Source organism: Halyomorpha halys, unplaced genomic scaffold (assembly GCF_000696795.3).
Source record: "Halyomorpha halys isolate HHAL.00 unplaced genomic scaffold, Hhal_1.1 Scaffold469.1, whole genome shotgun sequence".
NCBI lineage: Eukaryota > Metazoa > Arthropoda > Insecta > Hemiptera > Pentatomidae > Halyomorpha > Halyomorpha halys.
Window position 1 is genome coordinate 978347 of NW_027114062.1, and position 8904 is coordinate 987250.

The 8904-nt window shown below is 30.4% G+C and overlaps 1 protein-coding gene across 1 annotated transcript in view; it reads right to left on the reverse strand.

The window, feature by feature from the left end:
* The window catches only part of LOC106683131 (sodium- and chloride-dependent glycine transporter 2), a gene marked incomplete in the record, with an annotated part of 123457 nt that overhangs the window by 46526 nt on the left and 68027 nt on the right, over positions 1-8904 (reverse strand).

An 8904-nucleotide genomic window follows, 5' to 3' on the forward strand; every position in this document is an offset into this window, starting at 1 on the left:
TATATATGCTTAATTTAAGGTGGAGTTTAATTTGAGAAAACAGGTTTATTCCTAGGCGATATTGTATGTTATTCACATTGTGGTCCTAATTCCAAAACAGTTTGCGGCTTTTAGCACTTGCTCAGCCTCCACTGGCAAATTACCAGTGATGCGGCGAGAGGAATGCGCTGGGATCTTATGAGGTCGATTGTGTAAATATTGTATATAGTGTAAATGTGATTAGAGATTATTTTATTTTATTTATTTATTTTTTCGTGCACATAGTTTGATTATGTTAATTTTCTTTAACCTTCTGTTTGTATATATTTTAAGAGAGATTTTATTTATTTGTATGTACTTTTTTTTTCATTTATTTTTTTATTTTTTATTCTTATTTTATTTTATTTTAGTACGAATGTGATCATTTATCACTATACTTATTGCCCACAATTGTGTGGCAGATTGTAATATCTATCAATAAATAAAGTGATTTTAATAAAAAAAAATCCAAAACCTTTCTGCAACTTTTTAAAAATAATGTTTGGAATGAATATTTGAGTATTTATTTTCTGTTGAAGATAGACTTAAAAACCTAAAAATGGTTTGCTAATTCACTAGTCAAAATATCTTATGAACATTATTACTTTCACTGGAAGATTGCTGATTGACCCTGTATAATAGAAATTTCTCTTTTATTATTACTTTTAGTTTTACCGAGAGTTTTTATAATTTTTCAGAAAAATCATAAGAAGAATATTTGACCCTTTAAAGAATGGTGATCAGTTTAGGCTGAGGCACAATCTAAAGTTGTTGCAAGTGCAAATGGAAATGAATATGGTACAATACATAAGACTGCATTGGGTTAGACATGTCGCAAGAATGGATAATTACTCATTAAAAAATTATTTTTCGATAACGATAACGACTAAGGGAAGGCGAGCATAAAGACGATGCACAGACATTTTTGGAAACAAGAGCTTTCGCAGATCCTTACGCAAGATTTAGAGAAATGGAGATGATGCCTTATACGGCGAAGATACGTAGTGATTGTAACGATGACGACGTTCGCTTTTTAAAAAAATGTAGAATCAAACGGAGTTAGACCATTTACTGGAACCAAATACTTTGGTCTGTTTCAATCTAAGAACAACCGGCAAATCCCATACAGATGAAGATCATGAAGCGCGTCCACTAGATCTGCCTATTTCATTAAGAATGAGCTGAAGACGTTCAAACGACGGTACATTCCAATGGAAATGAATTTCCGGTTCCGTCCGGAAGAGCAATTTCATAAATAAATTACGTTTTGAGTTACTCTTTCTCTCGCTGATTAGTGTTATTCAAGAACACCCTCCTTTGTGGGACATGCATGACAAAAATTATCAGCTTTGGGACGTCCGAAGGAAACCAGCTTCCACCAGCTGAAACCAGTTAAAACCGTTACTGAGAAAATAGGTGTTCGAGATAAGTAAATAGAATTAATTAAAAAGTATTAGCACTCCAGGAGTCGGACTATTTAATAGCAATTCTTCCATATCCATTCGGTTTTTTTTTTTTTTTAATATCTCGAAATAATAAACAAATCGGTAACTGACTGACAAATGTCGGCTCTAGTGGGTGTTTTTTTCAGATCTTCAACCTAAACGTATTATAGTGGCCCCTTCTCGGACAAAGGATAATATGGATTTTTTGGTTCCAGTGCACGCCCAGGCTTAAGGTCATAGCACAAGTGCCGGTAAGAAAAAACGGCAGTTATCTCACCCCAATTTTTGATTTCTTTAATGAAAACTAGGTATAATTACAAGTCAAAATTGATGAGTCTGCCAAGTATAGGCAATGGCGGCTGTTTCAAGATCTATATCTCAAAAACTACCAACAACACTAGAAAATCTAAGAGAAAATTATTTAACGAAGAGTAAATATACAGAAATATGACCCATAATAGAGCTATTTACCTCCAATATTTCTCGAAATATTGCTTTTTAAAAAGCAAAATTTTGTTAAAAATCTTCTGAAAGATTAGTGGTTAGTTAATTTATTTTGAGAAATCTATATCTCAGGAACTATGTGACGTACAGATGTTTATTAGCACACAAATTAAAGCGACATAATTGTACTATACGGTAGTTTATGAATTTTACATTCATAGGAATAGTAGTTATCATGATATTTGCTAAAATAAATTGATTTATATCAATGACAATGGTTTGATTTATGTAAAACTTTAATTCAGAAACCCTTAGATGGACAGATGTCAGCCAGCATTCAAACTAAAGCTAATTAAATTTACTATAACATAGTTTCTAACGTTTATCTTTGTAGGAGTAGCAGTTTTTTTTATATTTGACAAAATAAACTCACAAAATATTAATTTCTAGTTGTTCGTATATAATGTTGGATTTTTGAAAAATATATCTCTAGATCCTTAAAACGCACATATGTCTGCCAACACTCAAAACAAAGGAAATTTAACTTACTATAAAGTAGTTTATGACACTTATCTTCGTAGGGGTAGTAGTTTTTATGATATTCACATATGAATATAAATATGGCAAATGAAAATTTGTCCGAACAACTATAAATCAATTTATTTTAGAAAATTTCATGAGAATAACTACTCCTACGAAGATAAATATCATAAATTACTTTATAGCTCATTAAACTAGCTTTAATTTCAGTGCTAGTAGACCTCTGTACGTCAAATGGTTTTTGAGGTATAAATTTTTCAAAATAAATTCACTAACAACTAATCTTCAGTACGTCCTATACAACATTTTTATGAAAAATGTACAACTTTTTTGAAAAAAGCAACCACATTGTTGCTTTTTAAAAAACTACATCTCGAAAACTATTTAACGTAAATAACTCTATTAGGGCTCATATTTTAGAAAATTTACTCTTCTTTAAATGAGGTTCTCTAAGGTTTTCTTGTTTTTTTCCTACTTTTTAAGATATAGAGCGCCGAATGAAAAATTAGTTTTTTTTATCGCTTTGAGACAGCCACCATTTTTTATTCCCCTTACCTATACTTGGCAGACTCATCAATTTTGACTAGTAATTATACATAGTTTTCATTAAAGTAATCAAAAATTGGGGTGAGATAACTGCCTTTTTTCTCCTCTTAGGCTCTTGTACTATCACAATATATGATTGTCTCCTCGGGGGCTGTGCTACCATTCCCGCAAAACAGTTAGACAAAACTGGCTGTATTACGGCGCGTTGAAGTGTTAAGGGGCCGCTAGCTGACGACATATCTCACATCATCCTCAGTTAAAAATATCATTAGATTAAAGCAAATTTATCAATAAGTGACTGATAAACCTCAGTAACCCCTCGGCCTTTTGTTGGTGTAGAATTTAACTTAACTAAGTTTTACAAAGGTAAGTTAGGCATAGGTTTTCAGCCAATTCCCGTTATCAGCTTAATAAATTAAATTTTCCAACTAACACCTGCATTCTGGTTCCTTTAAAGAAGGATTCTGAAAAGCAATTTTATTTTATTCATTAACAGATTGAATTGAAGTGCCTTTTACTTTAACGAGCACAATGTGAGTACAAATTTGGTATTGTTCATCACGACATTAAAAAAAAAATGTATCATTCGTTGAATTTAAAAATTCTATGCAGAATTATAAAAGTCAGACCTGAATGAAAGGAGTATAAAATTAATTGAAAATATGATTCATATTCATGTATGCCTCATTGGTTATCAATACAAAGTGATCCAAGACTCAATTGTGGAAGGAGAAGGAGAAATATTAGTGTTTTGTCTTTCGAACTTGGAAAATTCGATCATTTCGAAATGAAGATAAATTCCAATCAAAGGGTCGTAAACCTATAAATGACGTACATTTTTTTTTTTACAGTTTTTGACTTCTGCATGCAAAATATATGGAAAAGGAAATAAACATGTTGTATTAAATCGTTTGAGAATGAGAATTACATTTACCGTAAATATACAATGAAAATACCAGGAATTTGGACAAGGATTCTGAAAATATGATAATGGATTATTGCGGAAAATTTGATTCTTATACAATTTTATTATTCATTGATCGATTTCCGGCACCATTTATGTGCGAATCGTCAAAAAATTTAGGCAATTATTTTTTTTACATCATCGGATAGGAAAATCATAATATAAAATTGTTTTTAAATTTGATGCCATAAGAATCCTTCGTTGAAAATATATCTTTCGATTGGAATTTTCAGAATCAAGTGCGTTGGAAAAGTATAGTAAGTTATTACGAAGTTGACTCTATACTAAAATATGCTTCACTCGATATAATTACGACCGACCAAGTTTCATTTCTGAATTTTCAAAACTTTTGAGAAAAACTCGATTTGTATCTAGACCGATATCCATCAATAATCATATTGGAGTTATCTTTTATTATTTAATCTGAATTTGTTTCTACTAATGACAGTTGTATGGTAACTATTTTTTAGATTTTCTGGATAAAGTCAGTGGTAAACCGAATCTGCGAACTCTCGTTTTTCCAATGTGGGTAAAATTCCTAATTTGATTTTTATTAATTTAAAATATAATTTTAAAAAATAATTGTAATTATCAAAATATCGATAGAAGTTCTATTCATGTCCCTTATAAGATTGGCGTCACTAAGAACATTCTCAATGCATCTGACTATCCTGGATGATGCTCTTATGATCCATAAATATGATCAAACATTAAGAGAATATGAATCTCTACTTATTTGGCAGACACAAAATACAAAAGAGGCAAGATTGGATTCTTTACTGTTTGTTTTTTTACGGTAAAAAAAAAATTCTTTTATTACTATAGATTGATATGTATGTATACATACATTATATGTACATACATATTATATTTTATGGTTTGATTCATAAAATATTCCCATATTGCCTGCAGCACTTGAAATAGACAATTATATTCCTTGATTTATACCTTACCATAGTATTTTAGTAATAATTACAAATCAGTTGATTAAAAGTAATATAAAATGCAGATGACTTTTTAAAAGTATTTTCAATAATATCTTGAATATTCTGCCATTGAAAACTCAGTGAAGCAGACAGAATTCTGCGCCTGCGACAGACAGCCAAGTTACATAAATCCCTCAGTTGTAATTAAAAATGTATTTCATGGTCATGTACTATGGCCAAAACTGTCAAATTCAAAGATTAATTGGTATCATTCGAAGACTAATTGCATAATTTCAATATATTTTCGTTAATCTGTTCTACTAAGTTCTGAGAACTTACTCTACAAAACACTTAAAAGGTTGTAATAATAAAAAAAAAATATATTAGATTTACTGAAAGTAAACTGATAAAAAAATCTTAGAAACTACTTCAATATAAATAGATTGAAGTAGAACGGAATGAAATGAGTATGATTTCATCATACCAAAAGAGTAGGAGAAACTCAATGGATAAATCAAAATAAAAAGCTCGAACAAACTAAAATATCTGTCCTAACGAATCAAATGTACCAGCAAATCTATTTATTACATTAGAGAGTCGCTAGTGTATTTACTACATAAATATTCCCATGTGTATGGTTAACATAGAGAATGTGTAATCATTCTGAAAGTAAATTACTGACTTTTTTCATTCAGATGAGAAAGGGACCCGACTACTACACTAAATTTGAGTATTCATACACTTCTAATAAACTAACATCCCCTTAATGTGTTTCAGTATTCTTCGTTATTTAATCTTTCACTAAGGGTTTACATTATTGTATTCATTTATTTTCAAGGAAGAAATCCTTAATATGTTTTGCTTCCTTCACTACAGTTAGTACCCGGAAGAAAAAAGTCAGTTATTTCACCCTAATTTTTTATTACTGCAATGAAAACTGTATAATTACTAATCAAAATTGATGAGTCTGCCAAGTTGTTGGCGAATGTTAAATATTAACCACTTTTTAGTTTTGTTTGCTGTATGTTTCGGATCATTATCAAGCATAAAAATATATATTTACCGGTCCTGAATTCCTAATTTGGCTGCACTAGTTACGACACAACCTTCTGCATTTAAAATTAAACCTTCAATAGTCACGAGATTTCCAACACCATTATAAGCCACGCGTCCCCAAAACCATTACAGTCCCACCTCCATGTTTTACAGTAACTTAGACGTTTTGCTTCCTGTATTCTTCACTTTTCTTTCACTATATCGTCTTTCTGCCGTCAGGTTCAAAAAAATTACATTTACTCTCATCAGAGAATAATACATTTTCCCAAAAACAGATGGACTTGTTGATGTAAACCCTAGCAAATAAGCGACTTTTTTGTGCGATTGGGTTCAGTGATATAAGTTTTCTTTCTCGGGAGCCAAATGTAAATTCCTTTAGAATTTAAAACATTTCTAATTGTTGTAGTGCTCACAAAAGCCCCAGAAGTCAATTCGACCATATTAACTATGACACCTGCACTAACTCCAGGATTTTATATTGCCTAAATTTTGCTTTTTCTTTGCATCCTCTCATTTACTTTTTTTGGACGTCCTTTGCGCCAGTTATTTGCAGTTGTGCATCTTTCTTTATATCTTAATTACGTATCTTACAGTAGAAATATTAATACCTAACAAATCCGCTATTTTGCGAGTAGCGGCACTTAGTTCACTTGTTTTTGGCATTAGGATCGGTTAAATTAAAACGAACTTAATTGATTGAAATATTTTATAAAACTGATAGAAAAGAACAGAATTATAATCAAGCATACAAACAAGATAAAGTAAATAAACATAGTATGCAAATACTTTTTTCCTTGTGTTTATATTATGTTTAAATTAATTTTTATTATGATCAATATTTTAATTAAATTTATACTGTTTTTTAACAAGTATTAATTGTACTTTTTACTAAGGGACTTCAAACTATTTTATTGTTATTTAAAATCATATTATAAAGAAAATACAAGGTGTGCAAATACTTTCCTCGGTCACTGCATATCTCGATATCCATTGGACGTAAATTGCTCTAATAGGGCTCATATTTTAGCACATTTACTCTTATTTAAATAATGTCCTATTAGGTTTTCTAGTGTTGTTGTGTCAGAACTATTGCTCATGTGCAGCATAAGGGAAGCTACTGTAAATATTTTAAACTTCATAGGTTTTGTAGTTTTAGAGATACAATCTTAACTTAGAGAGTGAGTAGTTACTGACCGACTGCTATATACAGAGATGCTTTTTCATTTTTATTTTTTTGTATTTTGTGAGGTTAATAACTTCCATCATTTGAAATAAATTATTATTTATTCATTCGTGACATTGTACAACGTTTCGGGACCACTGTCCCATACTCATGCACTATAAAAATCTCATGATTTCATATAGGAAATCATGTCAACCATTTGTGCATCTTCACTTCTCTCTCTATATGGGGCAGTGGTCCCAAAACGTTGTACAATGTCACGAATGAATAAATAATAATTTATTTCAAATGATGGAAGTTATTAACCTCAAAAAATTTTAAAAGAATTGACTCACCAGACTTCCTAGAGAGATAATCCAGATTTTTTTGTAATTTGTTTCTTCAAATCTCTTTTATTATATATTTCTATATAGTTTTCTATTCCATATTTGCAAGGTAAACACGCTAGATTGCGAAGAACATTTATTTTATGGAGACTTCCCTAAAGATAAAAAATAAATGATAGAATTTATTTAACTTTTAAATTTTGGCTTTCAGATTTGGTATAATAGAACAATAACAAATGTCTACAATAAATCTTGAATGTCTATATGTACATTCAAAAGTATTCTCACCTTATAGTACCATATATATAATAAAAATTCCATATTTTGTATTGTTGCCAGCAATCGTCTATCCAGTACCACAATAACTGAAAATTTCAGCGTAGAATCATGGGGAGTAACGACGTCAATAGAAAATCTGTCCATTGAATAAAGGAGGGATAATTGAGGAGTGAGCTGCGAGTTAGCTCGAGCTAAATTGTATAAACGGCAAGGAGCAGGATGGGGAGGGGAGAACGAAAGATTAGGATTATATTTCCTGAGGGAGGGGGGGGGGGAGCAATCGATCATTGCTTAGACTTAGCAGGTAATAGCGCTTCTTCTTCTAGTGGATTAGGGATCAGCCATTGTTCTCTCCAATAGTGCAATATAATACAACAATATAGGGAGGAGTTCAGTTGTTAGGGCTATTATAAATTATTGCAATGGAGATTTATAAATGGAAATAAACATTAATGTTTTCAAATTCACATAAAAAAAAAGTGGCAATGTTATAATTTTAAACTACCTATGGTAAAAAAGGTTTTACTTGGTCGTTATCTAAAAATGTTTAAATCATACGTCAAGTCCATTTTCAACCACTAACGGAATCACCGATCATTAAAAAATATAAAATCAACTCCTCTATTTTTGTTCTACTATGGAAATTATTTTACCTCAAAATAGATGTAAAAGTAGGAAATAAAAAATTAAGAATATGATTTTTTCATGATTTCTTCCTCACAATGTTCGGCCCTCTAGGTAACTTACTTTGAAAATTCGTTTTCAATTGACAATTGATTATTTGTTTCTATTACTTAACTGATTTAATCACTTATTACATGAAGATTCCAATAAACAATAAGCATTGTTAGTAAAAAGAAATAAAATAAAAACTGTAAGCTCAGACGTTCTCCCTTCACTGCTTCTTTTTAACTTTGTTTCCATCGTTTTTGTAAATCATAATTAAAGGTAATTCTGTTCGTTGTACTAGTGAAAATACTAAGTCACTAAGCTGCTGTATTTTAAAAGAGTGGTTATCATAAATTACAAAGAAGTAAGGTTCTTTTAATTTTATTATTTTTTTTTCATGGTAGAGATATTGGTAGATTTATTTATTGATAGATATTAAAATCTGCCACACAGTTGTGGGCAATAGGTAATAGTGATGAATGATCTCATACATACTAAAATAAAAAAA